General features: G+C 50.1%; 1 long non-coding RNA gene across 1 annotated transcript; it reads right to left on the bottom strand.

Moving 5' to 3' along the window:
• On the bottom strand, positions 1-17580 carry LOC116624689. The gene is made up of 3 exons (XR_004297934.1): positions 17480-17580; positions 16840-17097; positions 1-4472 (listed from the first exon to the last, which is right to left on the bottom strand). It is a non-coding gene; the product is annotated as an uncharacterized LOC116624689 (long non-coding RNA).
• Between the last annotated feature and the right edge of the window lie 5776 nt (positions 17581-23356).

The following is a 23356-nucleotide window of genomic DNA, read 5'->3' as shown; positions in this document are numbered from 1 at the left end:
GACTAAGCCAGCCAGGCGCCCCCTGTCTATCCCTCTTCTGGTCCCAGTCCCTACCAAACCAGCCCTTACCAGCCACATCGAGGTGTGACAGGCAGAGCCAACCCGAAAAGGGAGTCAGCCGAAGAGATGGAGTGGCTTAGATGCAAATCTCCCAATCCCCACCACCATGACTACAAAGAACTCGGTTTCCTCAATGTTCCTTGGCAATGGATTCCAAGTCCCTTGCCTTCTGGATGCTTTGGTATTTATGCTCTGCCCGGTTCCTGCTCTTGATCTGTGTTATCCTTAGGGGTGCAATTTCCCTTTCTGTTAAATGGGGCTCTTGCTGGGACCAAATGGGACACCATACCCTGACCTGGCATGGTGCCTTGCAGACAGTATGTGCTCAAGAAATGCTGGTTGTCCTCTTCATTTCCCTGTCCAACTTTCTCCCGCTTCTGCTCTCTGCACATCCAACAATGGCCCTGGACCAGGACCCGTTCCCTCCTCTGACTGGCAAGCCAGGTCACCTGCCCCTCCGCTGAGCTTGACTCCCTTCTCTGGCCGCCTTCTGTTGTCATTACCTGTTGCCATGTGGCACTCACTATAACCACGGGCGAACCTCTGCTGGTTGCTGACATTAACCGATTGAATTCTGGCAGGGAAGGATAGGTTTGCAGACAGGAATTTGCATGTCTGGGCCAGACACAAGACCGAGAAGAGGCAAAGCCATATTTACCTGCCCTCTCCAATTGTGAGCAAATCACCCACGTTCTGGTTAGAACCAGATGTTTCACACCCATGGCTGTGAATGCCATACATCACACGGCTGCTTACAAGGAATCCAGAGTGGTTTCCACCTCAGAAATGTAACCAGCATATCACGTCTCCAATTTCAGAAAAGCGGCTACCATACCTCAGGACTTGTCCCTTGAAAATGACCACTTTGTTGGGTGTCCCGTAGGGACTTTAATTCGGAAGCCCCGGGAGCACTTCTATGCTCTTTCCAAGGGGATCTCTGCTTGCTTTAATTTACAGGGAGGTAAAATATTGGAGAAGATAAGAGATCTTCCCCAAACTCACCTGCTCTTTGAAAATGCTCTTCAGTTGCCTTGGCGAACAGCCAATCCAAACAGTTTAAAAAAAAAAGTCAGAGAATGCAGGAATCCTGAATGCTATTCTTGGTGCGTGTCTAAACAAGAATGGGGATGGTGGGGGCAGGGGGCACCAGGAAGGTGGGGGGAAGGCCACTTTTGCATCCTAGGCAGAGAGCCGATCCTACTCCATCATGTCAGGTCTCCCCTCTACTCATAAAGAGGAGAGAGGACAAATGACATCGCCACACCTGACTTCTCTGCTAGGGTCACCTGCTCCCCTTGAGAGTTTCTCCAGTGTGGCAGGCCACACCAGGGCCGAGAGTGAAGGGTCAGCCCATGATCAGTTCGCAACTGCTTTGACTTGGGTTTTCTGTTTGGGCTTCCTTAGTTATTGGCGCAGCTGTTCTGACCCATTTGGGAGGAGGTGACATGATCAACTATACTGTATGTGTTGGAGTCGTCCTTTTCAACCCTTAGTCCCATCCTGAAGGGCTCCCTGAGCTCCAGCTACTGGGTGGGTCTGCTGCAAAAGAGCCGCTTCTTTCTCTGCATCCATGGGGAATGCTTTGTTCTGATAGTGTTCCTTTTCCCAGTGTTTCCGACCTCGGGTATGACAGGGTCAGAGATAGGGGGTTGAGCGTTTAGCCAGCTCTCGTTAGGAGTTAGGGCTTCCTTTTCCAGACCTGTGAGGTATGTCTTACATACTATATCTCCCTTCGTTCTCGCCGCAAGGCTGCGAGGCAGGTACCGTCATTACCTTAATTTTACTGCCGAGGAGACTGGGACTCGGGGTGCGTAATGCACGATCGCCCAATGGATGGGTGGGTGGCTGGGATTCACACCCAGGCTGACCTAAGTCAACTGCACTGTACTTCCCCATGTAGCATATTTTGGGCCAAAGGGAATCCTTAGAGAAGTTTTCCTACTTTACCTTTTGCTAATAGTTATTATTATGACGGCTGTTTATTAGTACGGTTACTGATGCTGCTAGGATTCTTAGGAATACTGTCGCCATGTATCTAGCCCCGCATTCTCCCCCCAGCACTGGTAGGTGCTTTATACCCAGCCACCAACTGTAGGGTTCGAACCTAGGCCTGGAGGAGTCTGGTGCTCTCGTTCCGCTTTTCTGTATGGCGTGCAGTGCAACGCGGGAGGTGTAAGGAATGCACCATTCAGGTACGTTATTGACTGTGGCCCAGCTCCCAACATTCACTTAGTGTTTATTGAGCACATATTAGATGAACAGTCCGTAGCTCCAGCCCCGGAGTTGCTCATCAGACTTTCCAGGTGGACAGATATGAACAGCGTACCTTTCAAGGTCTTAACATTTGCCTGCTGTAAAAACCAAGCATGACCTGTAATGAATCTATCAGACTTCGTCTAAACAGGGCTCTGCGAAGGGGTGGAAAGAGGCAGGCCTTGTTCAGTAGTGAGGATCAGGTGCACAAAGGCTTGCCACTAGCTGGTGACAGTAAAGTGCTCAATAAATGGGGGCCACGACTCCTATTTTGGGGTCCTGAGGTAGAAACAGAAGCCCAGAGCGGGAAAGGGGGCAACCATCATTGTCACTTTTCCTTTCTGACAGCTGAGGCTCAGAGACGTTAGGTAGCATGCCCTGGGTCACACAGCTCTTGGGCGGCCAGTTGTTTTCTAAGCCCAGCGCCTTCTCATAGCCACTAAGCTGTACGGCCTCCCTTACCTTCTGACTGAACTCCCAAGTCAAGTGTTCTCTACTGTGTTTGCCTGAAAATTAAAATTAAAAATCAAGGACAATCTTGTTCAACTGAGCCAAGAGGATAAACATTAGAAATAGCAATTAGTAGGTAGAAACGTTGCCAGCAAGAGCTATACAAAAGCACAGAAAGACATCCAAGGAAGTTAACAATGACGCGGTGCGGGAAGCGGTTGCCTGTTGATGGTTCGTTGGCTCCCTGCCTGCCCTCACCTTCCTCCTGCACCTTCCCGTCCCGCAACTAGAGCACAGCCCACCTAGAGACAGCCGGGGCTGCCACGGGAGGGCACCAGGCCAGGAACGGCAGGCCTCGGGCAGCAGGGCTGTGGGCTGGGAACCATAAATAACCACGTTAATGAAAAGCAGCTTTGGCCAGCAGCCTTGCCATTTCTTGAGAGATTCTGCGCCTCTTCTATGGACCTAGTTACACGACAAAAAGGCCTAGCCTCGTGCCTCCAACGCGATAATTACGGTAATTATAGTTGCCCTTTAGTGAGCACTTCCTAGGGGCCAGGCCCTGCGCTGAACACCTACATCCATTTACTCAATTGCCCCCTCGCACAGCTGTCTGAGAGCGACAGCTATTGTTTCCCCCCATTTTTGCACTGGACGCCATCAGGCTCAAAGAGGCTAAGTAACGTGCCCAAGTTCATACAGCTGGTTGGAACTGGAATTTGAAGCCTGAAGCATCTGGTTCCCAGACCAGAGCTCTTAATTCCTGTATTTAATGAATGTCTGTTGAAGGAATAAACAGATGAATGAATGGACAAATGTATTAATTCATTTCACTTTACTTTAACAAACATTTATTGAGTGCTCCTTATGTATCAGCCCCTGTGCTAGGCATTGAGGATTCAAATGTTAAACATTTAAACACAGGCACGCCCCCTACGTGGTTGCTGCCCATGAGCTCACAAAAGCACTCTCTAATGTGGCATGATTTCTTCTGGGGAAAAGTGATTTGAGTTTTTTGAACAGCGGTTTTTAATGACGCTATTAAATTTAACCCCACGTTGGGGGTTGGGCACCAGTGAGCCAAGCGTTTCAAATGAGAATGTGCCTTTGATTAATCACTGATTCGGCCAGGGAATGGTTACTCCCAGAAATGGAGCTGCAACTCCTATCACTCTAGATAACTGTTTTTCCATCTATCACGTCTATCTCCTGTCGAACTCTCCCACGGCACAAAAGTTATCTGTACTCTAATGGACAATTATGCCATCTATCATCCTGCCTGTCCTGCTGATTGCTGGCAGTCTACTTGCCCACGGAGGAGACTTACAAGTAGTCACGACTGATGATGCACGGGGAAATCGCTCGTCTTTACACATTTTAAATCCATGCAGAATGAATGTCTTTGCAGGTTCCCTTTTTAGCTGCATTTGTTTTCCTGGTTATATTAAGAGCGGGTTATACATTCTTCACCTGCACCTGAAACGTGGTCTCCGAATATTTCATAAGCCCTCCGGGCAGCAGGCCCACAAATGTTACAACGACAAATGAATGAAATAAACCCACCTGGGGTTGGAGCAGGAGCGCAGGCCCTGGACCTGGGGCTCAGGTGGCTGGTCATCACGTCAGGGCGATCCCCATCTGCCTTTTCCTTTCCGGGTATTTTGAAGAGAATCCCAAGTTGATTAGGGTCGAGGTGAGGACTCATGGTGCTGAAAGTAAGGGGTTGAGTGGATAATGAGAGCCCTGTTGGACTCCCCGAGGCGACAGCTATAGATTTGAGGACAGGAATGCCCCCCTCCCCCACCCCCACCCCAAATCTGGGAACACATTTAACTTTTGATTATGGTAACCAGCATGGCCGGCACAATTGGGAGTCACCCGTTGCCCGGGGTGAAAACCCAAGAGCTGTCGTTCCCACATCCTTATTTCTCACCCTTACATTCAGCCAGTCGCTAAGCCCTGCTAAGTTTACTTCCTAAGCAGTCCTCCAATTTGAGCCCTTTTCTCCAGTCCTCCTGCCACTGCTTTGGTTCAGGACTCCTTACTGTTTTCTCTTGCCTTGATTCCTTTGATAGCTTCCTGCTTTTTTACCTCTCATACCCTCTTCTGTGGCCATTCTCCCCAAAGTGGCCTGAGTGATCTTTCTAAGATGCAAATCAGATCATTTCACACACACACACACACACACACACACACTTAACAGCTTCACAGTGGAGACCAGAGGCTCTCAAAGTGTGGTCCTGGGGCCGGCGGCTACAGCATCTCTGAGAACTCGTTAGAGCAGGTACTTATTAGAGACCTACCGAGTCAGAAACTCTGGGGGGCGCTCCCCCCCCCCAGTTTGTGTTTAACAAGGCTTCCAGGTGATTCTGATAGCGCTCAAATGTGAGAACTCCCACCCTAAAGTCATGGTTTAGAATAAACTGGAGGAGCTTTTAAAAATTGCAATGCCTCCCCCACAGACTTATTAAATCTGAGTCCCTGGGGGTGGGATCTAGTCATCGGTGATTAAAGCTCCCCCAGGTGATTCCAACGTGCAGTCAAGGCTGAGAACTACTGCTCTATAGGATGAAGACCTGATTCCTTAGTTTGCCATTTCCGACCTCTTTGGTCGCATCTTCCCATGCTCCCACAGAAGGAGCTCATGCTGCGATTGAATCAGAGGGCATCATTTACAGCTCTCTGAGACCAGAGACAGTCTCTTACCCCTGTGCATTTGCACCACTCTTCCAGTAGCTGGTCCTCCCCTCCCTCCCTCTCCTCACCTAGCTGCTGTCTTCTCATCGACCACACGTAGCTCAGAAGACACCTCTGGGAAAGAGACTTCCCTGACCCTTCCAATCGGGGTTAGATGACTCTTCTCCGTACTCCCACAACGTCGATAGCATGGCACCTGCCCCATCATCCTGTTATTCTCGGGTTTGTTGTCTGCCCCTGCACCCGTAACTTAATCTGATCCTAGCCCTCAGCACGTGGGGCTGTCCTGGTCTGTTTACTTAACTGCCTCCATCACTGCAGGCAGCTTGAGGCCAGGGGTGGAAGTCTTGGGCATTCCTGCATCTCAGCCCCTAGCACAATGCCCAGCACTTGTCTGGTGCTCAGTAAACACCTATAGAATGGACAACTAAATAACGTGAAGCCTCTTTTCTTCTCCGTGTCTCCCGCTACTATTCCTGTCCAGGCCCCCCCCCCCCATCACTTTATTGCAATAGTCTCCTGATTAAGCCCCACCTCTCCTTTCTCCGATTCCCCTGTACGGCATCCAACATGTGGTTTCCAAAAACCACACTCACTATATCCCTCCCGTACTCAAACACGTTCAGTGATTCCTCCCTGTCTGCAGAGCCAATATCAAAGTCACGTTCAAGGTCCTTCCCAAGGGCGCCCTGCTTTCCCAGCTATACACCACCCCCCCTGCCCCCCGCTCCCCTATATAGGACTGGCCACAGCATTTGTGGGCCCTGGTGCAAAGTGGGAATGTGGAGCCCTGTGTTCAAAAGTTATTAAGACTTTCAGAAACAGTGACAGCAGCACATTAAACCAAGCATGGGGCCCTTACGAGTGCCAGGTCCTGTGTGGTGGCACAGGCCTGTCCCCGCATGTATCCAGAGTGCTAGCCAAATGAACTCACTGGTCCCTGAACCGCTCTTCAGGATCGTTTGCTCCGTGATGTTAGCCAGGCTGTGCCCAGTCTCCTCTACTCCTCTCGCCAAACCCACAGAGCCACCTGTCTGCCCTTCAAGGATCTGTCCCAGTTTCACCTCCTATCCTTCCAGACCACAGCACTTTCTACCACACAGACCGATCTCCGTGGTTATTTTTATATGTGCATAGCCGTGTCTCTCTACTGGATCTTAATCTACTTGAGGGCAGGGACTCTCTCCTGTTCCTCTTTGTACTTTGTTACAGACCTAGTGCAGCCCTTTGTACTCATCTCACTCTTTGACTGACTTAGGGAGGGAAAAAGGCCTCAGTCCCGGTAACGGAGTCTGCCAAAAGGATACTAGACACCAAGAACCTGACTTGAATCCCTCGTTATTAGCTGTATAGCATTGAAAGAGTCACTTTGTTCTCTGAGCCCCAGCCTTGCCGTCTGTAAAAAGATGATACTTTTTCTGATTATTTTCTGCCAGTATCTTGTTCTTTGTTAATGTTTTCAAAATCTTTTGCTTTTTTTTTTTTTAATACATCTAAAACTTGGGGCGCTTGGGTGGCTCCGTTGTTAAGCATCTGCCTTCGGCTTAGGTCATGATCTCAGGGTCCTGGGATCGAGCCCCGCATCGGGCTCCCTGCTCTGCGGGAAACCTGCTTCTCCCTCTCCCACTCCCCCTGCTTGTGTTCCCTCTCTCACTGTGTCTCTGTTAAATAAATAAATAAAATCTTTTAAAAAAATACATCTAAAACTTAAAAAAAGTTCTACCATAAAATTGTAATATCTGAATCTGTGAGGATCTAACACCGGTTTTTGTTGTTTCTGGCTTCATCGGGTGCTTTGTGATTTTGGATTATGAGTTTATATTCGGCCACACTTTATCCATGGTAATCCGATGAAAACTGATGGAGGGTGTTTTCCTTTAGGGAGGATTTGTGTTTGCTTCTTCCAGGTGCTGCAGGGCACTATTTAGTCCCAAAGGCAGGAGCCATGTGTTGTTTGTCTATACGAACTGGGCTCAGCTCAGGGTCTTGTATATGCTCAACATGTATTTGTTGATTAAATGGATGAATGAATAAGACATTGACAAGCTTCCTTTGGAAGCCCAATAAGAATTGTGACCTCTGGTGGTAACAAAGAACGGTAGGTATATCATAACTGCTAACATTTATTGAGTTCTTTTTTAAAAAGATTTTATTTATGTATTTGAGAGGGAGAGAGAGAGAGCATGAGTGGGGGGAGGGGCAGAGAGAGAGGGAGAAGCAGACTCCCCATTGAGCACTGAACCCAACTCAGGGCTCAATCCCAGGATCCTGGGATCATGACCTGAGCTGAAGGTAGACTCTTAGCTGACTGAGCCGCCCAGGGGCCCCATTTATTGAGTTCTTATAATGTGCCAGGTATTGGTCTAAGAGTGCCATGTGTATTAACTCATTTAATTCTCTCTACAACTCTGTAGAGAGGTGCTATTATTGTCCTCACTCTACAGAGGAGGAACCGGGCTCAGAGGGGCTGAGTAACTTAGCCAAGGTCACGTAGCTAGGGAATGGTAGAACTCAGATACGAACCCAGGCACCCTAGAGACGTAGCCACCACCATCCTATATTGGAGAAGAGATCAACAGCAGTGACAGTAGCAGTAGGGCAGAAAATTTAAGTACTGCCAAAGGGACTGCAAGAGCCATGTGTGCTTGGGACTTGGCATGGTCTTGGATTGTCAGTTAACCCTTGCCTGTAGCGTTTCTCCCCCCCAACTAGAACAGGGGCTGTGTCTGAAGGCAGAAACCATGGATGGCTCTTTGAGATGCTTAATATATATGTGCTGACCCAACAAATGAATGTTTTGAAATTATACATGAGTGCTTTAAATAAATTACTTCACATCTTGTGTGTCAGACTGAAATTGGTGATAAAGCTTTCACTTTGTTTTAAAAACTTGAAAATGCCTAGATGTGGCCATAACACAGTGGTACAATGACACCTTGCATTTATCCTCGGATATGGTACTCGGGACCCCCTGGGAATGAAGGAAGACATTTGGATCCTGCCTTCACAGGCCCCGAGGCTGTTAGGAACCAAAGGCCACTGTGTTTGTAACCCATTCCCTTGGCTCCTGTCCAAATGCAGGAGGGCCTGAAGGAAAGGGGGGGGGCTTTATTTGCTCTTATCCTTGCCAAGGCGAGGAAAGAATTCTAGTGTGGACTCTCGGTAAACATTCTAGGTCTTCCCTGCTGCGCTGCTCTGAGGGAATGAACTCCCCAGTTTCCAGCAATCTTGGTTCAATATTTACCTGGCGGGGGGACAGGGGAGGGGGGTTGGGGTGGGGTGGCAGGGTTATGGTGAGCCTTGGGACAGGGTTCCAGAATGAAGAGGAGTGGTAACCAAGATCTTAGAAGCCCAGATTGGGCAGTTAGCCACCCGAGTTCCCAATTTCGCTTTCCCTATGGGTGGGAGGTGACTATTATAAGGGTGAAGGGAAGGACTTTGGTCCCCTGGCATGAAGACAGGCCCTGGAATCGGGAGTCTGCTCCATGACTGTGCTAACATGCTCATTGTCCCTAGCCTGCTAGGGGGCATACAGCAAGTCCTTCCCTCCCCCCCTTTGCCCCCCGGCCCCCTCAGCAGACCAGAAACCTCCCCTGGGATGTCATTGCTGATGAATGTAATGTGGGTCACGTTGGGTTTGAGGAGTTTGAGGGACATTCAGGCAGCTGGTGAGGTCTGGGCTGGAAAGAGAGATATGAAGATCAGGAGCATATAGGGGAGAGTTGAAACTGTCCAAGGGGAGTATATGGAAATAAAAGCAGAGGAAAGGGCTTACAGGGTTATTATGGTCTGTAAGGTAGGAACAGGGCTCGGGAGGAGTATGGGTTTGCAGAGGCTTCATGTATTCATCCATCCATCCAGTCAACATTTATTGAGGTTTCTGCCAGATACAGAGTTTGAAGAGGAAGTTGAGGATTTAAGAGGGAGAAGGGTTAAGAGGGGATCCCTGGGTGGATTCAGCTGAAGGAGAAAGGAGGAGCTGAGTGCCTGGGCTCTCTCTTGCCGGGACAGCACATCTGTTAACACAAAGCTGCATCTGTACCCCAGCCAGCTCCCCCCCCCCACTTCATCACCACCTTCCCACCCACCCCCACAAGACGGGGAGCCACATAGTGGCTTCCTACACCCCTTTACCCCCCATGTTCTTTCTAAGCAGTTAACGGGTAGCGCCGGCGACACCCCTTCTTAGAGCTCAGGCAATCCCCAGGGTCGGGCGGCGCTGGGGGTGGGGGGTTGGTTGAGAGTTTCGAGAAAAGAGCTGGAGAAGGAGCTGTCTGTCTGTCTGTCTGTAATTAGCTCCAGCTGCTGTCTCACGGCAGCGTTGGGGGCCTTCAGGGGTGTGAACGCACGCGTATGAACCTGTGTGCGTGGCGCCTCATCCCTATCACTCTATTTTTCAAAGTATTGTGCGCTGGCTTCAGCCTCCCAGCTCTGCAATCTCTGCTGTCCCTGAGGATCCCGAAGGACAGAGTGTTCTGCAGGCAGCACCAGCTTGAATCACTAATGCTGCTAAGCAGGAGGACAACAGATATAGGCCCCCATATGTCCTGGATACGCAAGCCCCCGCTCTCTCCCTCCACCCCCACTTCCTGAATGTTTCCTGCTGAGTGAAGCCCCAGCTCTTGAAGTTAGCAACACCGCACTTCTGCACAGCCTTCTGGCCGAGAGCTTTCACAGCTGGCACGCTGTGCACCCTCAGACAGCTCCGAGGGGCAGCGTGTTACAGGTGAGGACCCCGGGGCACAGGCAAGCAGAGCGACTTGCCCCGGGTCATCGGGCTGGTTGGCGGCAGAGCCGCATCTGACCCCATCCGCTTCCCTGGTATCCCTTGGCTGTAGCTGCTGTTCTCTCCGGGCTCCTGAGAACCTCCCAGCCGCGGCTCCAACACCTGCTTCAGCAATGACTGAAAACTGGGACCTCCTCAGCCGAGCCCAGCCTAAGAGCTACTTTAGAGCCTGCCACGTGTGTCCACGACCATGCCAGCGCTGATGGGGGCCTCAGACAGGGTACAGCATGCCCCTGTCCTCAAAGGGAATGACAACTTCTGGATTCACCTCTCTCCTACCCCAGCCCTGGGGGAGGGTGATGGGTAGCGAGGGCTATTGAGGAAGGATGGAGAAAGATGGGGAAAGAAAGGAAAAACCAGAGTCCCCGCTAAGTGTCGGGCACAGTGTGGAGTACATGGGTTATGATATATGTCATCTGTATGATGTGTGTAATAACTATGGATACACACACATACACACAATCAATCCATCAGTTTCCATGGATTAACTCATCTGTTTAGCTGACTCATCCATGCAAAGAGTTTACGGCGGTGTCTAGCCCCTAGGGATCGCTGAATGGATGCAAACTAGTCTTCCTTCTTATCATCAACATCTTCATTATCGTTATCTGCACAAGTATTAAATACATTATCTCATTTAATCCTTCCAGCTCTGGGAAGTAGCAACTATTATTTTCAGCTGCCACTTACACATGAGGAAACCAACAGCTTATCGTATCCAAGCCTGGGGGAATACTGAGAATCCAAAAGGGAACCCAATATGGTCCCAGGCATCCTTTGGGGATCTTTCCATATAGTAGGAGAGACCGATACACACAGTACTCATAGTCCAATGGGTGCTATCGTTGAGAAACGTAGCATGGGGGCACTATGACCTGGCATCTGGGAAAGTGAGGGAGGCATCACAGGTGAAGGATGTTGGAGCTGGAGCCAGAGGGATGGGAGGGTTTTTCCAGGAGGAGCGGTGGAGGGTAGGGAAAAGCATTCCAGGCAGAGGGAACAGTATCTGTGCGGAAGTTCATGGTCCAGAGGGTGGGGCAACTGGTGTGGGGTGAGCAGCTGGCAACAATGACAGGGGAGTGGGAAAGGTGGCTGGGATCAGCTTATCCAGGGCTTTGTTGGCCAAGCTGAAAGTTTTGCACTTTGTTCTGTGAGCAATAGGGAGCCATCAGAGGTTTTTATGAAGGCAGATGAATGACAGCCCAGGAAGACAACCCTTTCTGGGCACCAGAGTGTGGAAGGACTGGAAGGGAGAGAAGCCAAAATCAGGTAGACCCATTGGGAGGCCATCCCAAGGGTCCCGGCAAAAGGTGCCAAGTGCTCTGGACCAGGACTGCGGCAGTGAGAGCAGAGAAGAGGGGCCATTCCGGGGACGTGTCCACACGGAGAAACCACAGGGCTGGGTGTCATGGAAGGCCAAGGAGACAGAGAAGGTGACAACGACCCTGAGGTGGCGGCTTGGGTCCGTGGTGATGTTGTTAAAGCAAGACGGGGAACACAGACTATTAGTTGGCAGAATGACGAGTGGAGACAGGTGACGAGTTCAGCTGGGACACGGATGCCAGTGGGGCTTGCACGTGGACAGGTCCAGCAGGAAGCGGGGTGGGAGATGGAGGCAGAGACGCCACCAGGGTCCCAGTGGCATTATTGATTGATGCCATGGGACCAGATGGAGTGTCTCCTTTCCCATTTACTCCTCCAGGGCAAGGGCTGGGGACAGAGCCAGGTGAAAGGTGAACGTTTGGTGGGGGCCACCAGCCCAGGGTGAGAAGATGCTTTTCTTTCCAGCTCCTTCCAGAAACCTCCTCCCATTCCCTCAGCAGCAGCGGCCACTTTCCAGGGCAAAGGGAGGTGCTCCGTGTGCACAACTCATGTCCACACAGGGGCCACGAGACAAGGAAAGGACAGTCATTTCAGCTTTTGAATTCTTGATGGGGGTGGGGGGCATTTGGGACAACTGGGCATTAGGGACAGAAGAGACAAATTCCACAGCTATACAGTGACCTCTGGAGCATTCAGTGCGAACAACGGAGTCTTCATGCCAAGGAGCCAGCAGTATATTCACGAGGCATTTTTAAAGATCCAGGCTGCGCGAACCACAGCCGGTCTCCTAGGAGTCCTAACACTTTAAGTAGACCAGGCAGGCCCCATAACCAAATCCCATAATCCCATAAATCTATAACAACAAGTTAGGCATGAGGGTTTTAGTCACACTCTGAATTTGTAAGAGACCCCAAACTGCCATCTCCTTTCTGAGCCTCTGCATGACCCCCTACCCAACTCTTTCCCCAGAACGATGTCTCCAGAATGGCTTTGGTCTCCCCTGAAACCCTGAAGACATCTTTGGATTTCTCTATTAAATCTCCGGGACCACATTAATAATGGTTCTAAACACTTTACACGCATGAACTCATTTATTCTTCATGAGTATTATAGACCCTGTTTATGCATATATATAATATTTATAGTAACAATAATAGTGGATGTTTGCATGGTTCGAAACATGTTGTATGAGATAACTCCTAATTCCACACGAACACCACCACGAGGTAGGTGTTATTACTATCTCTAGCCCCAACCAGCTCCAAATGCCTCAAGATAAAGGCTCTCTGTCCATTTGGCACCTCGGGCTGATTTAGGTCTGCAGACCCCTGCTCAGGGTCTTTGTGAAGCAGCCTAGAAGCTGCTGCCTGAGCCCGAGAAGGTCCAGGACTCAGAAGGCAGTTACGCGTCCTCCCGGAGAGAGTCCTGTAGGCTGGGGCTAGTTCTAGGAATCTGAGTCCTGTGACTTTGTCCTCCCGGCCTCCCGCCCCCTTGCACAAGAGGGAGCATGCTCCTTCTTCAGGTGTGGTCCACGGAGAGCTTTTTAAATGTGTCAGTTTCAGAGATGAGCCCCAAACCCAGAGACTCTGTATCTCTATGGAGATCGTAGCTTCACCTTCGAGAGGATGGAGGCCTGCCTTCTGATTCTAGAGGTGCCCCAGGCATGCCTCGGGGTCCGTCCTCCCCCCACCCCCCATCCAAGCGGAGAAGTGAGGAGGACTAGAATGCAGAGAGCACGCTGAGGGCATGCCTGCGCAGAAAGCAACGCTCTTTCTGCCACCACACCCCTTGCGAGAGAGCGGATTCTGTATCCTCAGGAGAGGGTGGGGAGGGAGACGGGAGAGGAAGTGGAGGAAAGCCTCTTGAAGCTGCAGCACCCTGGAGCCCAGACAAGGGAGTGTCCCGAGGGAGGGAGGGAGACAAAGTTTTAGGTGGGACTCTTTTCCTTTTTGTTAGTGCTTTGGGACCTGCACCCTTCTGGACCCCACCCTCCCAGAGATGAGTCCCTTTCACCGCTAGGTAGCGGGCAGCGAAGCTCAAGACGGTGTGGTTAGGGGAAGCCCAGGGAAGGATTCCATGAATCCTTAGCAGAGATGCCATCTATTTAGTTAGCTGGGCAATGGAGTGGAGGCCGAACTGGTGGGAGGAAAGGCTTGGGGACACTTGTACCTCGTGGGATTCGGAGGAAAAGGAGCAGAAGGCTACTTTAAGGAAACGGTGAGCCCCCTGAAAAGCTAGCCGTGTTAGATCTGCACTGTGCAGGACCATCTGCTGTTCTAACCCATTCTCGGATGATGATGCATACAGCAGAGAGCTGGGGATCTTAGCCTCTGTTGGTTTTTGTTAAGCGCTTGCTCTGTACCAGGCACTGTGCTGCGCTCTACGGGCATCGGCTCATTTGAACACTATCTGCTAGATCCTACTATTATTGTGCCCATTTTATAGACGACGCTCGGATAGGTTACATGACTTGCCCCAGGCCACACAGCTAGCGAGTGGCAGAGCCAGGATTTAAAACCAGTTAGTCTTGGGGAGCCAGGGTGGCTCAGTCGTTAAGCATCTGCCTTCGGCTCAGGTCATGGTCTCGGGGTCCTGGGATCGAGCCCCGCATCGGGCTCCCTGCTCCATGGGAAGCCTGCTTCTCCCTCTCCCTCTCCCCCTGCTTGTGTTCCCTCTCTCGCTGTGTCTCTCTCTCTGTCAAATAAATAAATAAAATCTTAAAAAAAAAAAAAAGAACAGTTAGTCTTACTCCAAAACCCTGTCCGCTAGGCCCTAGGAAGGATGTGGGAATGGGGGCTGCCTTAGAGCTTTTGGTGAACGAGGTGAGTCACTGTTATTGATCGTGAATCCCCGGAGGTATGAGTTCAGGGCTGGTCCCGGAGGAAGGAAAGGGTGGGAACAGAGTCTCAAAGTCTAAGTCCCTGTGTGCGCCCCTCCTTAGACCCACCCTCCTGGGCTGGAGAAGTGCCAGGGTTGAGGGGTAGCCATCTGGATGGGTACGAAATCTGTTTGATTCTTTGCGCTGAGGTCTTTTAACCATTTTGAGAGCCCTAGTTCAGTGGCTCAGGTAACTGGGGTAACTGAGGGTGCCCCAGCAGGGAACTCTCCTACCTCCTGTCTCGTTCTAGTATGTGGGATTCTTCCTCCTCCCTGTACCCCAGTATCATGAAGTGGGTCTTTGTCTTATTACCTAAGTCCTGAGTCTCTGCCTCAGTAAGTTGCCTTGTACCCCACTGTAGTGAGAATAGAACCTTCCTTTCTTTTGCCAGCTGAGCTTCTTGGTACTTTTGGCCTTGGCCAGGGTCCTGTTTTTAGACCCCTGTGCCGGGACTCATCTTTGTACCTAAAGTGATCTCATGTTCCTCGTCTCTCTTCTTCTTTCTATCATAAGCTGCTGTCAGGATGGGATGCATCCAGGTGAAGCTTAACAGGTTGACCCTCCCCAGAGGTTGGCATTTTAACTGATGCCAAAGCCCCGAGTCAAAGGAATTATGTACTTAAGAATTTTCAAGCCCTTGGGAGTGGATAGGGAGAGATTTGGAAGGGCAAGGGAATGTTCTTAATGCTCCTGGAATGCCATAAGGCAGACATAAAATTCCAACTACTGCCAAGCCAGAACCTGGATTATTTTGGTTATAATCAGAATCCATCACATAGCGCGAACTCCCTCCCCCCCCCCCCCCCACAGCACTCAAGACTTTGACGAAAAAGTCTTCCAGACCATTACCTTCCAGGATCCAAGCATCTTTTTCTCAGAGCTCTTTGGAAGGAGGAGGGCTGAGAAACTCCCTGAGTTACCAAAGACCACACGAACAGGCAGCAGTCAAAGCAAAATCAAATTCCTCCTGAGGCCAGTTTCCTTGTAGAACCTGAGAACTCATTCGGTCTCCAGCAGACACAAGGTGAATTTTCTGTTTTAATTCCTCCAGAGCCGAAATTAACGGTCTGAGAAATTGAAGATGACCAGCCTTGGTCTAATGAACATCTTACGCTTTTCGGCATCTTATGCTAAAGACAGTGTTCCTTCGACAGTGCCGTGTGGAAATAACAAGGCAAGACCCCCTGGCCGTGTCCTGTCCTTCTTCATGGCTGAGGAAGTCATTACAAAAGCCTGGAAGGACACTGTGCATAGGATGGCTCATGGCCCATTTTGCAAATGACTTCCTATCAAAGACACTCCTCACCCTCGCCTCCAAACGAATTCTGTACCCGAATCTGATGATGCGGTTTTGGTGTCGAGGGAGTGGGGGTGGGAGTAGGTAACAGGGCCTGGCTCTGTTATCCTAGGCCATTTTGAGGGAACTTCAGTGGTCCCCAAAATAAGGGCTGAATGTCCCCCCTTCGGAGCTGCTTGAGGACTGACTGGCTGGCCAGAGGCAGTCCAGCCTCTCAGGAAAGTGGTAAATAAAAGCATTAGAAATGCTCCTTTCTTGGGGAGCCGGTAGGCTATTTTGTCCTCTTTCCATTAAAATAGGAAGGCAGCGAAAGGGACCATTTCACCGCAGATGAAGCCTCCCCATTGTGGCAGCCTTTCTAACTGCGCTGAACCACACTGCTCCTCCTTTTTACCATGGAAGAGTTTCTAAATTCTCATGTGCCCCCCCACCCCCTGCCGCTTACCACATCTTTCACTATTTCAGCAAATTGCTGCATACAAGATGGAGAAGCCAGCAGGGGCTGTGCCCACAATAGTAGCTGTGGTGGGATTTAAGATATTCAAATGCCAGGGGTGTGCTTCTCCCGTTAAGGCCAACATGAGAAATTAGGTGTGCACAGCACTGACGAACAGGAGACCCTGAAGGACAGGTGAAGTTTCTGGTATGCCGGGGGCTTGGGAAAGAACAAAGAGGCATTTTCATTCTCCCAACTAAAGAAGCAGTTCGGAAGGGGGGTGGGGGGATTGTCAGGAATTCTTCCAACGCCATGGGCCTGTCCACACCTGAATCAGATTTTGATGACCTTCCCCAGACCCTGCCCCACCTTCCCCCCTCCCCCAAAGCCAGCGTGAGTGGCAGTGAGCCCCGGTACTTACAGGTGCAGAGGATTTTAGGGCAGGAAAATGGAGACCACAGGCTCCTGAATGCCTGTCGAGTCACTTGCATCAGATTAGGAAGTGATGTTTGGAAGAATAAGATGTTTGGAAAATCTTGTCGTTCTCCCCCCCCCCCCCGCCCCCTCCAGCCCTTGTCTTTTCAGTCCACACGCACACTCAGACCACCCCCTAGGACATCTGTCTCTCCAGGCTGCCTGGTGCCTCCGCGTCCCCTTACCGTGAGGGTGCTGGCAGCCACACTGCCTCTTGGAGCCTGTGGCCGGGCCAGGTAGTCAGGCTCCCGGGATTAGGTTGGCAAGAGCGTCTGTCCTCCAAACGATCAGCCCAGAGAGAAAGAGAGCGCGAGCGAGCCTGAAAATGGGTCCAGGACTGCGGGCTCCAGGTCCTTAACATGTTCCTGGCGTATTCCGAAAGTGGCATCCACAGCAGAGAAAGTGTCCCAAAATAGCTCAGGCTGCCAATGCCTCGCTGAAACCTGAAAAAGAATTGCTGAATTCAAAGATCTGGGTCGCTGTGGGTGTGTGATCAAAGTGCGGATTTGTTGGGGGGAGGAGGGACTCCAGCCATGAGCTTCAGGGAGGCACAAGGTCACCTGGGGCACGGCCTGCCTTCTCCTTTCCAACTTGCTTGAGTTGGTGGCCATGTCAGAAGGCTTGCCCGTGCCGAGGCAGGGGGCTGGCAAGAGGTCCCGGGGATGCTGCTTTCATTCCCAGATCTCTGATGTGCCAACAATATAAAATAGCAGCGCTCTATTTTCTGCATTTCAAACGAGGGAACTGATAAGTGGGCAAAGGTCTCTTTAAGGTAATGCTTCATAACTGGTGGAATTCCCTTTCCAGTAGATTTTTTTTCATTACCTCGGCCTTTGGCATAAGTCAATGTCGGCTTCTTAAAAATCAACAGAGAAGAGCAAATAGTAGGGGCTCTGCGACTTTCTTGGGATCTGGGAAATCTCCCGTCTCTGGCTTCTGAGCGGATGGCGTCTATACGTTGTTGCCAATGGCACTGGGAAGGATGAGATCCCCACCCAGACATACTGTCTTATTTTAGTATTTGCTGAGATCTCGGGATGCTCTCCTTTCATCATGTTGAGAATTTTAGGATGATCTGCAGAGAGTGGGGTATGTAGAAAGTTCAGCATCTGTCTTTCTTGGACCCGCCTCGGGTTGAAAAAGATAAAGCACAGAAGTTCGTCTTTAGTACCGGCTCAGCCTGACTTTTGCTGTGTGACTTTGGGCAAGTCACTTCTCTTCTCTGGACCCCAGCTCCCACTTCTGTAAAATGCAAATAATGACAATCCCCATCCTAACCCTAACGCAACAGTGTATAGTAAAGATTAATGCGAAGAGTCAGAAAAATGCCACTATGGGACGGGCTTGCCACTCTTGGTAAATGGTGGCATTCTTTGGTTCTTCGGGGGACCTCCTCGTAGCCACTAGCATCCTGGCATCAACGTGCGTATGGTGAGCCCGCTGCACACACAGTACTAGGCACCGTGGGCTTCATGCCTAAGGGTCGGCATCATTTCTGCCTCCAAGCTGTGGGCCTTTTGGCCAGTTACTTAATGCTTAGTAGCTCCATTTTCCCATCTGTCAAGTGGGTATACGAACTAATAATGACATAGGTGCACAACACCTTGTCTGAAACCCTTGCAGCTAGGTGTCTCGTAAAGTTCAGGAGTTTTGGATTAAGAAAAGCACTATGGTACATATCTATTATGTAACACCCCTAGTGGGATCTGGGGCAGTCTCGTGCCCGAATACATTAATATTTATAACTGGGATAAGTGAATAGCCTGTCGATTCGGGCCCCATTTTGCCACCAAATAAACTTGCCATAAAATTTCAATTTTCAGAATCTTTTAGTTGTTAGAAAGGCGGGCAAGGAACTGTGGATGAATGAAAGAAACAAATACGGGCGCCTGGGTGGCTCAGTCGGTGAAGCGTCTGCCTTTGGCTCAGGTCATGATCTCAGGTTCCTGGGGTCGAGCCCCGTGTCAGGCTCCCTGCTTGGCGAGGAGTCTGCTTCTCCCTCTTCCTCTGCCCCTCTCCCCTCCTGCTCGTGTGCTCTCTCTCAAATAAATAAATAAAATCTTTTTCAAAAAGAAACAAATGTTTACTGCTTGCCACGCACCAGGTATTGTTCTAAGTAGTTTAGTTAGACCCATAACCCTGTGACACGGGCATTTATTGTCATCATCCCAGGCTCAGAGAGCTCAAATCACTCGCCCAGGGTCCCAAAGCCAGTACGAGGCAGAGCTGGGATTCTAACCCAGACAGTTCAGCTTCAGAATCTGTGCTCTTAACCGCCTTCTCTACCTAGTCCGTGGGGGTTCAAGTGAGCCTTCGCATGCCTATAGGGGCCAGGCAAGTCACTGTGGAAGAGTAGAGATGGGTGGGTGGGTACCGAGCAGACTGGTGAGCCAATGCCTCACGTACAAGGAGGAGCCAATTTAGCTCCTGCTGACTGTTGCCCTGTCAGAACGAGGAGCCGAGTCTCCCTGTTTTTCCCAGAGATGCCAGAAATTCCTCTCTTTACAGGAAGCCTCCTGACTTTTCAATGTTGGCAACTAATTACACAATGTTCAGAAACATTGTATGGGTCAAATGAAATCCGCCTGCCGTCTGGGACGGCAAGTTTGCAAGCTCTGCAACGTGGAAAGAGACAGGAAAGTGCTTTGAAAACTGAAAGACGTCTTCTACAAACAGACGGTCTCATTTTAAGGTTAAGGTTGTTGTGGTGGTGGTGGTGGTGGTTGTTTCCCCCCTTGCCTGTGGTCCCGTTGTTTTTTGAAGACTGGCGTTCCTGGCCTGATGGAGATGAAAAGTCGGAATTCAAGAGAGACTTCAGTGAACTTGAACGCTTCATTCCTTTGGCAGGCTGGATAAATGAGAAGCCTAGGTGTACTGGATGGGCTAAGCCTCAGAATTCCTGCCACACCCACGGGCCCCTTCTAAGGAGTTTCCATCCACAGACCCTAGCTGGGGGAAGTAGCAGTTTCTTATGAATAGGTGGTTATGTTTGGTACCACGTGACCCGGCTTCCCCCTGGCAATAGCTGATTGAGCCAGAAGAGGGCATCTGATCCAAGAGCAGTCACTCGATAGGCTGGCAAGCAGCCTATGAGAGACCCCAGGATGAGAACTTTGCCCAACAAGCACAGTGGTGGTGACGAAGTTTGGGCCAATGAGAGTCTCGCGCTTGGGGAGTTTGAATACGAGCCCTAGAAAGAGAGAACAGTCGGCACCTGGAGCAGAAGCTGAACACAGAGACGCAGGGCCCACGAATAAGCAGGACCAGGAGAGATTACTGAGCCTCACCTAGGTGCCAGACACTTGACACATGTTTTGTTGTTTAAATCATTCCAAGAGCCTGTGAGGTAGGTGCTGTTACTCTCCCTGCTTTACAGACAAGGAAACTGAGGCGGAGTCATTAAGTGCTGGGGTCGAAGCCCAGGCTTGTCGGATGGAAAAATCAGGCTGCACGACGCCTCTAAGCCGATGGTTCTTAAACTCTAGGGTGCGCCGGGCAGAATCGCTTGGGTCAAAATGCGGATTCCTTGGCTTCACCCCAGACCTACCAAGTCTGACTCTGGGAAAGTGGAGCGCGCCTTCCCCCGCCCCGTCCCTTCACCTCCCCCCCCCCAAGTCTGCATCTGCACTGTAACAGTCCTCTGAAGGGGCAGCTGACACAGAGGCTCCCCGACCTCTCAGAGAGATGCAGTTTGGGAGAGTAGGCGAGGTACTGTATACTGCAGTGCCCTCACCTTCAGGAACAAGGTCAATGTCAACAGATGGGGTCGGACTCCAATTTAAACTCCTTAGACTTGGGGCCGTTTCTGCGCGTAAGAGGACATCAGTTTGTCCTCTTTCCTGATCCAGGAAGTGTACACTGACAGTGGTTATCTCAGGGAAAGTGACAGGACTGAGATGAATGCTCAGCAGTCTGTCCAGAGGACCCTATCTGCTCTGCAGGGTACAGAGCTCCCAGCTAACATGTGTTCACTAAGCATTTTCCACGAGGAGTGCAAATTGCAGGAACTTAGTGCACGGGCAACAAAGAACAGGAGAGAAAATGACCAAATATGGAGAGATGGGTTGCAAACCACGGCATTCTCAGGCTGCTCGTGGCGGGTCTTCTCAGCCCTACGATAATTGTGTAAGAATTCCATCCGCGCCCTTATTGACGCCATTGATAAAAATGCTGACCGGGACAGGATGGAGGCTAGCAGCCTCTTTCTAGGTCGCTGTGCAAAGAACCCCACTCTGGCAGTGGTATCGAGCCAGTTTTGAATCGATCCGCCCTTAGGAACTCTGCCTCGGGAAGCCAAGTTCCAGTCTGAAAGTTGCTTGGAGAGCCTTCAGTCGGAAACTGGTTTGTGGTCCAAAGGCTTAATGGCATCAGGCACGTATCAGACATGAGGGCTGCGTCGTCCAAGGGGTGGCATAGGTCAGATGTGTTGGCTAAGTCCCGCCTCAGCAGGGCTCGAATCTGCGCTTGGCAACTTTTATTTCTCTCACGTTCGTTCCTGCGGCTGCTTTCTTTATCTAAACTTAGTGTCCTCGCTTAGGCTAAGGTCAAACTCTGCTCTTCCCTCTTCTGGCCAGAGAGACTTCCTGTCGTAGAGGTATCTGATCTTACGTGTGTTGATATTTTAGCTTTCAGTGATTCCCTAAAGCAGGTCCTTGGACAAGTGCCCACCTTCCAGGAAAATTGCAGCAGCCCTCCGTGCAATGAGAAAGCCCGAGGACTATGTAGTCCGCGTTTTGTAAAGTGAAATCTATTTTATTGCAACGACTGTCCTTTATTCTGAGAGCATTGCCTGCTCTTTTGATGTTTAAAGAAAACCCTTGTTATTATTAGTTTTTTTTAATGGAATGATAACTTGGGGTTGTTTGGTTTTGTTTCTTAATGCCTTTCCTTGGAAAAAATAAAAATCTGGCAGCCCACAGTCAGTCCCCCAGTTTTTTGCTTTGCAAGAGCTGCGAGTCAGGAAAGCTGTTCTAGGTACCTCCTATGGCCACTTATGTCCTCAGTGCTTATAAATTACCTGCTTCATAATCTGCAGCAGAATCTCTCCGAGGATTGACATCAAGCTTACAGCTCTGGAGTTTACAGTATACCGGGCTGTAGTTTCCTTATTTAAGAAAATTGGGACTCTGCCCATATGCAGTCCTCCGGTATCCCTCCTGTTCTCTCCGATTCCACAGATCCTTCAGGACGGCACCTAACGTGAGGCAGTTCCGTTTGCTCTTCTTATAATGTTCTTTTCCCTATAGAGTTGGACATGCATATACGTGTTGTTTGGGGAATTTGCCACACATCCAATGAAAGTGTAATTCCCAACTAACAGTCAAATCCTTCTCTTTGGAGCTACCCAGAACACACCTACCCTCTCTTCCATATGACAGCCCTTCACAGACTTGAAGACAGTGTTGTGACTCTCCCGTGAGTTAAGAGCACCAGCTGAGTCAGACAGACCCGAGTGACAAGCACAGCTTCACTCTCTCAGCTGTGAGAGCCAAAGTAAGTTACTTGATTTTATTTTCTCTCTACTTCAGTTCTTTAGCTGATTTATAAAAGGGGGGTAAAAACCCCACTTCATTGGTTTATTGGGCAATAAATAACGTAATGTATGCAAAGAGCTTAACATGCTGGCTGGCAGGGTGAGCATTCAGTAAATGCTGGCTATTTCCAACCGCCCCCCCCCCCCAGCCACTCCTCTATTTATAAAGAGCCGGGTGGGCATTTTAAGTGTCAGGGCTTTTGGGGAGCAAGGGGGGCGAGGAGGGTTTCTCCCTCCCTAATTGACCAGGGAAGTCAGAGGACCCTGAAGTAGACCAGGTATTTCTTAATCCGGAGGTGGTCTATTTTCAGTTATCTGGGCGCCTATTTGCTGGGGCTGGGGGAGAGCATATTGTCGAGAATCTAGGGAAAGGTTTATTTTCAAGAGCTGGAGAGCTGTTTGTTGACATATTGAACCATCTCTTGTTTATTCTTATTTCCCCGAGCAGCTAGCCATGCAATCCCCCAAACTCAATTACGTTTTGTGAGGCGGCGGGAGCATGACACCTCCTAGCCGTATTGATCAGTGCAGACTGGGCAGAACGTGAGGGACCTCAGAGATGCTAAGCAGCAATTTCTGGGCTTTTCCTGCCTTAGAAGGCCTCCCCTCTCTGTGTTTGTAGAGACACCGGCATTAATAAAATACAAGTCCGTGCCCCAAATGGACCAAGCGTGCAGCGAGAACCGTGTCTCTCTCACTAGCCTCCTTCGAAGGAGGCTGATGACGAATGGTCACCATCGACCAGAACTTGGAATCCTGGAGTGACCAGTGCCAGAATGGTTTTCCAACTGTAGCTCTTTGCACACACTGGGTTTTGCAAGCAATTGCATGATATGAACTCTGAATGCCATTGCAGCTAGAAAAAGTTTGGGAGGAGACACACCCAACTGTGAACAGACAGAGGAATGGGACTTGAGGGGATGGGGGGCGGGGTAGGCTCGGGACTCGCTTTATCTGCATGTAGGATTTCACATTTTTATTCCTAGATTATTTATGTAATTATCAGGCATAAATAAAAGTTAGAAAAATGAGAAATTGCTTTTCAAAACAAAACAGAGCAGAACAAAATACAAAATAAACGCAAGCCATTGGGGATATTTTTCAGAGGTCACTACTGACCGAGGAGCCAAGTAGTGCAAGCCTTAAGTGTGTGGGGAGAGAAAGGTTGC

The sequence above is a fragment of the Phoca vitulina genome, unplaced genomic scaffold (assembly GCF_004348235.1).
Source record: "Phoca vitulina isolate PV1807 unplaced genomic scaffold, GSC_HSeal_1.0 scaffold69, whole genome shotgun sequence".
In the NCBI taxonomy this organism is placed as follows: Eukaryota; Metazoa; Chordata; class Mammalia; order Carnivora; family Phocidae; genus Phoca; species Phoca vitulina.
The sequence above is the reverse complement of the archived record's forward strand: the minus strand, read 5'-3'. Positions and strand labels throughout refer to the sequence as shown.